We start from the raw sequence: 7,232 nt of genomic DNA, 5'->3' as shown, positions 1-7,232 counted from the left end.
AATCCCCTGTGTGTGCATTGACTGCTTATTTCCCAGTAACACAACAATGAAACTAATGCTGGTAGTAAGGGTGATCAGATACAGAGCAGCTGACTGACCCAGGCCTAGTTTTTCAACGGCTTCATGGAGTTAAGATAAACCTAGCACTATAGCTGGCTATTATATAATTATTGATTGTTGAGTAAAGAAGAGTATGCTGAGTAAACGTGGATGCCAGTGAGCAGTTTAAGGATCCCTATAAGTGGGTTATAAGATTTGTTACCATCACTTTCTTTGAAGACAATGGCAGGGTTTCAATCGATTAGCCACTCCCATCTCACTCATTTGTCTTCTCCTATGTACATTGATTATGAATTTGACAGATGCTCTGCAGTAAAACTAATCCCATCTGAATAGGGCTATGAAATGTTTTCCTGGGTTTGCAGCTCCAATTAAAAGGCTGTTAGCAGAGATGGCACAACATCACTTTTTCTTGTGTAACTAAGCAGTGAAGATCAGTCCTAATCTGACTAAGAATATAGTTGAGTGAATATTAGCCCAATTAAAACATGTCATTCAGGCCGATATTATTCAGACTATTGGAGATATCGGAGACTTTGCTGGAAAGGCTTGAGTCTTAGCATAAGAAAAGTTTACGAACCCCCTGCTGTAAGCTGGAAGCTGTTAGGAAGTTTAGGAAGCAAGTTAGCAACATGCTATGCTAAGCTTGGATCAAGCTGATTAGTGTCCAAAAAGAAAGTTGGGGTGAAAAATAGAAAGAAAGGGATGTAAAAAATTACGAACAGGGGCACTGAATGGTGGCAGGGGCCCTAAAATGTATTAATTGAGTACTTGGCAGACTTGTTAGGGATGTGGGGTTCAGTGTAATATCTTTTCATAGGATCCAAAATCTATGTATGTGAATGTTTTCAAACTGGAGCCGAACTGCAAGGTCCAAACCGTGGCCTCACCTGAACTGAACTGTGACTTCTGTGTAACGTCACAGCCCTAGGACATACAGTGTTTTTGACAGCCATTGCTGCCATTGCAGCCATTGTAACTGTTCCCTCAGCATGTCAACAAAGTCTTGAATCTCGAAGCTCCATATCAGCGCCGTAAAAGATTTAGCATTAGCATTACTGAACTTCAACAGATTACATTTCGCCAGGCACTCGTTAGCACACATTAGCACATATTAGCACATATTAGCGGCCTCTGACTGGTATAAACATATAAACATATAGGTGATTCATTTGAAAATATTGCTCATTAGAATGCGCTAGCTCAGTTCAGGTGCTATTCAGCTGTGTATTCACATCCTCTGACTCAGCGATGCTGTGATATGCTGCCTTTTTTATCAATATTGACAAACCTGTGTTATGAATCTTAACACTTTGCTTCAATCCAATCTAGCATTCCAATATCCATGTCCGTTGTTCTAACACGTCGACGGCCTCATTCCCATGTGTACGAGCTGACGGTGTCACAAATATCGGGACGGCTTCGCGTGGCGAGGCTGGTGGGTAAATGAAAATGATTTTCTGCCAGGCTGCAGATAGAAACATTACAGTCTGCGGAATCTGTATGGATTTTACATTTGCCGTAATGAGAAGGCCAAGCCTGGCGCCTTCTTTCCAAAATATGAATCTATTTTAACCGGCCAATTTTCGAAGCTTTACTCGGCTAGAGAGCCCAAGGCACAAACAAGCGTGAAGCAATCACGTCTCACACACACACACACACACACACACGCACATATATTTATATATATATAAATATATATATAGGCACAATATTGTTCTGCAGTCTGAATTAAAGACTAAATGAAGCTCTGTGATGGCTGAGAAATGAATCTGTCTCTCTCGCTCTGTGTCCGTTTTACCTCTCTTATTCTTTCATTAACCCTCAGAAGTCCAGTTATTATTAAAGGTCTGCTATCTATTCTATTTAATTGTGTAATAATAATAATAATATGTTAATTGAATAACTAATTAGATGGTTCCAGAAATGTAAAGGCTCTTTACCAGGTGGAATATTTAGAAAAATATTAAAAAACAGTATCTGGTGATTATAGATGTCTCTTGGAGACACAGAAGAATCACTTTTGGTTCCAGACAGATCCATATCAATAAAAGAGATAAATGGGAGTGTAAAGAACCTTTAAAATGAGTAAAGATCCTTTTCATCAAGAAAAGGTTTGTTTACTTTGAACCTTTACTTCTATTACTATTCACACTCACACATCTCAACAAACATGGTTCTTTTTGGAACCAAATGTGGCTCTTTATGGCATTGCTTGAAGAACCCTTTGAAGTGTAAAGCCGGGCCTGCTGCTTTCTCGCTACAGGAAGTGCCAGGGTGGCGCCTGTGTAGCTTGTGCAGGAGGTACTGCAGGATGCTAAAAGTATGCTTCAGAAACACCTGTTTTGTTTACAGTATGTTGAAGATGGTGAATGAGGCTAACAAATTATCCATCCTGATGTTATCAACGCGCCCACTGTGAATTCTCCAGAAAATGACCTGCTCTATTTGCAGATGGGCTCACTCGAACATTACCTGGACTTCCTGTACTATAAAGTACAACTGGTCCAGACATTTGCGTTCACACTTACTGCTCTTCTGGGTCATATCCGGTAACGTCCCGGGTTACCGTGCATGTTTGAAAGTGGCTTATGAGAATTTTGGACATGTAACAATATTCTGTGGCATACTTTGATATGTTTCCTGGGAGTGGGGGTCTTTCTATGTATCACAAACCATGATTTAGCGATCAGCATCTCCAATGGTTGAGAAATTACTTGATTTATGTAACCGTCATCATATTTTTTGAATCATGTTTTATTATTGTGCTTTTTATTATTTGTATCTTTGGTCCTTCGTTGGATGGGATTAGTTTTATATAGGGAGGTGGTGGATTGTAATTATTACCAGAGTTTCTTAGTGATTTTAGTCTCGTCCGGATGTGTCATGTCAGTCATTTTTATGGACTATTACCTTCTGTAAAACAAGCCATACAAAACTGAGGTTATTTTAATCACATGTGAATCAACATGTGTGTGCATATTCCATCATATCCAGTGGCAAACCTCATTATTATTCATTAATAATCATCAACTTGTTAGATTTAGATGCCATGCAAGTGCGTAAGTCGGATAGCCAGTGCCATCTCCGTCATTTATGCAGATATGTCTAATCCCTTGTGAATCTGTCATACATTTTACAGATGTCTTGCAGTAAAATTACACTACTCCACCTCCCCGTGTAAAACTAATCCCATCTGAATATGGCTATGGACTGTTTTCCTGGGTTTGTAGCTCCAATTAAAAGACTGTTAGCAGAGATGGCACAACTCCACTTTTCTAGTGTAACTAAGCTGTGATTATGCAATAGTTTGACTTTCCTAATCTGACTAAGAATTTAGTTAAGCAAACATTTAGTTTAGCCCATTTAAAGCATAATTAGAATGTAATTTAGCCCAATATTATTGAGACTACTGGACATATTTGCATAGGGAGTTTCACCCTGTTTTGCTGGAAAGGCTTGCTTCGAACATTCAGAGGTTATCCCTGCCTTGTGTCCAGTGATTCCGGGTAGGTTTCAGTCCCTCCATGACCCTGATCAGAAAGAAGTGGATAGAAAAAGGGATGGATGGATGGATTATGCATACATGTGCTGTGTCCACATCTGAACACCCGTGTCAGCAATAGGTGCACCTTAAAGTAGCTGGTATTGGATGGAGCTCCATCACCCCGAGAGAATGCAGTTCCATAGCTCCACAGCCCAGTTCTAGGGGGCTTAATGCCCCTCTAACCCACTCTTTGCATTAGATTAATGTCTAGCTGCTCCAGAGCTTCCCATGTTATCGATCAATGGTTTTCTATTGAGATCTATGGAGATCCACCTATTAGAATAATTTTGGACATACAGTGAGTACTGTGTGCATGTCTACACGCTGTAGTTACAGCCCAGTACCAAAGGAAGTTCTGTTCTAAGGCACAGCTCCAGATTACCTATTTTGTCACATTTATTTCTAAGAGAATGCACAGAACTGATCAGAAATTTTGTGCCAAGTGTATTTTGAGAACATCACACACAAACGCGAAGCTGAAATAGGAACAGAAAGACGACACTGAGCCGATCTCATACAATGCATCAGACTGTTGATCTATACGCTGTAGTTCATGCTTCTCTCCCTCACTTTCTCTACCCCTGATCTTTTGAAGTGTCAAACATTTGGCAGTTCTTAGACACCATAGTTGCTAACAAGCTAGCGTTTCAGCGTGTAGACAGTTGACTGAGTTTTCATCATGCTGAATCCATTCAGAATGCAAGGCCTGCATAGAATTTCATTTCTTTAGCAGCAGGTCTTCGGTAGGCCCCACTGGCCCACTGTCTGTCCACTCATTTATGACAGGCAGCCAGCAGCAGCTACATTTATGAGCTTACGGACTAGATTTTTTTTTTTTTTTTAACATGGCCATGCTGTCTTATCTGTCAAACAATGCTGAGGAAATTCTTGCATCATTTATGTCACCAGTTACTTGTGGCAACCAAGTCAAATTGCATTTCTAACATGCATTTCTAATACTTACCCAAGGTGTGATCTTCTACAAGTAACTGGAGTTGTGATATTTCAAAGCAACGGCCTTCAAACTGGCTACAGGGGTCAGAGGAACTGGACACAGAGGCTGTGACATTTGCTAGGCTCAAATGCTGTCCATTTTTTTTGTTTTGTAGTTCCTTCACACCATTAGGGGGCAGTGTGAATCTTCACAACAAATACCTCTTCTCTGGCCAGAGAACCAAAGGAGGACAGCAAAAGGTGTCAAATGCAAAAAGTGAAAAGGGCAAACAGTGTTTCCAACTCGAGAAGAAAGTAAACAGCACACTAAGACAAAACTGCAGCTTACCCGCAACTGCAGGAAGTTGCTTTAGTTTAACTATCAGCAACTGGTACTGGTGGTTTTACGATTACCGCATGTCATTTTTTCAGTTCAGTTATGTTTGTATGTGCTAAAGTCCAGCTCATACAATTAAGATGCATCTTTGATACAAGAAAATGACCAGATTTTGCTTGGGCCATATATTTATCTGCTGAAAAACAGCAAAAAGCAGCTTTAGCCTGAAAAAAAAGCCTGTATTAAATGGCAAAGACAGAGTTTAGAGACATTTGCGGCTGCCAAAAAGAGGGCAAGATGGAATACCCACACTACGTAGTGAGCTCGAGGTCAGTAGGCTAATTCTGCTGGCTATTATGTGGTAGCCTTCTACGCCAACTGAAGGTACATCAGTCTCTCTCTATGTGATCTGAAGGCTGGGCTGGGCATATGCCTTTGGTTGCAGAGGCAGTAAATTGGCCACTGTGGAGCACGTCACATTAAACATTCAAAGACCACCAACCAACTCAGGAGCAAAAAATTCTTTGTAAACCTGCCTTTAGCCTTAAGCAAAAAAGGGACAACTTTGATAACTTGAGGTTAATGCCTTACCAAGATCATAAAGCTGATAAAGCCATAGGACAGGCACACTAATGGCTTTAACAGAGCAGTCAAATTAATTTGACCTACAATATGACATAATATGTCAGAAAATAACATAAGTATTGTTTATGACTGATTAACCTAAAATACTAGCACACTAGAATTTGTACATGCAACACTGTACATACTGTAGTTTTATTATAGAGCACTTTTACATTAAACATTAGAAGCCATATCACCCCCTTAACTTCCTGTAGTGTATTGCAGTCTGTCAGAATGACTGTGTAGATTATATGAACATTATAAAGCATATAGAGCACTTTTTTAATAAAACAACAAAAGCCGTATTGTGCCCTACACTTCCTAAAGTGTATGAATTATATCCAAAATAAAAAAAATGATAAAGGTTTTTTAACCAGGGTTGTGTTTTTAGTTTTCAAATATAATTTCAAGAGAACTGGAGTATAAAACCGATTAGACTGAAGAATGATTTGCTTGCTAGAAACTGTCACATTAGGGCTGGTCAGTATGGTCAAAAATGTGTATCACAGTATTTTCTTTAAGATCCTGGTGGTTTCATGGTATATCAGTATTTAAAATGTTTTTTTATTGTGTTATTTTTTTTGGCATGACAAAAAAAAATGGGATTTGTTTATAAACTTGGAGCATTTTGTTATGTCTTGTTTACACAGAATATTAAACAAAAGAGTATTTTTTTTACATATATTTAATTTGACCACGTATATAGTGAAGTCTATATGGTTTGCTTGGACTCTCAAAATGATAGTTGTTATGTCGGGTCAGGCGTGGCAGTGAAAACAATGAAACCCTTGCAGGGATGGACGATGCAAGACTTTAATGACAAAAAGGGCAACGTAACAAGAAATAACTAAACAGAATATAACCAGGGGTGCAGCAAACTAAGAGACAGAACTAGAAAACAAAAGCGTAATGTGGCAACACATACCAGGCAAAACAAGACACCTGGGACTGGGAGGAAGCTGAGCAAGAGACAGGGAAAAACACAAAACTTACAAAACAACCAAAACACTAGGTTAGGGCTTGGGCATGGTGACAAACAAACACAAAGCAAGACTTAGCAAAAAAAAAAAAAAAAAACTAACTGAAGCTCAAAGCAGGACTTTGGTAAAACAGGGGAGGGCTAAGGCTGGGACAAGAATAAACAAAACAGAATCAGAATACCAGGCAAACAAGAGAACACCATTACCAGACACTAGACCAGACAGGAAATGCCAAGATCAGAATACCTTCCCCTTGAACAGACTGTGGACCGCAGTGATGCAGAGGTTGCAACAGAGCTAATTCACGGAATCACGAAAATGAGGGGGAAGTCCTTATATGGGCCTGAGGGTGGGGTCCTTGGATCGCCCCGGGGGAGAGCGTGATAACGAGGGCCTGACAATAGCATATGAAGAAATTAGTTTGAGTGAAACAGCTGCAGAATATAAACAGTCTTTATTGTGCTAAGTACTATGTTGGGCCCTTGAGCAAGGCCCTTTACCCTCTCTGCTTCCTGGGCGCTGGAGTTGGCTGCCCACCACTCTGGGTGTGTGTGTACTCACTGCCCCTAGTTCACTAGTGTGTGTGTGTGTGTGTGTTCACTACCACAGTTAAATGTGGTTAAATGCGGAGGACACATTTCGCTGTGCAGTGTACACTGTACAGTGACAAATATGTGCACCTTTACCTTTTATGTTATAATAAAAGCAGAAATTTCTTTGAAGATTAACGCATATTTAACAAGTGAAATGT

The sequence above is a fragment of the Salminus brasiliensis genome, chromosome 24, assembly GCF_030463535.1.
Source record: "Salminus brasiliensis chromosome 24, fSalBra1.hap2, whole genome shotgun sequence".
NCBI classification, from domain to species: domain Eukaryota; kingdom Metazoa; phylum Chordata; class Actinopteri; order Characiformes; family Bryconidae; genus Salminus; species Salminus brasiliensis.
The sequence above is the reverse complement of the archived record's forward strand: the minus strand, read 5'-3'. Positions refer to the sequence as shown.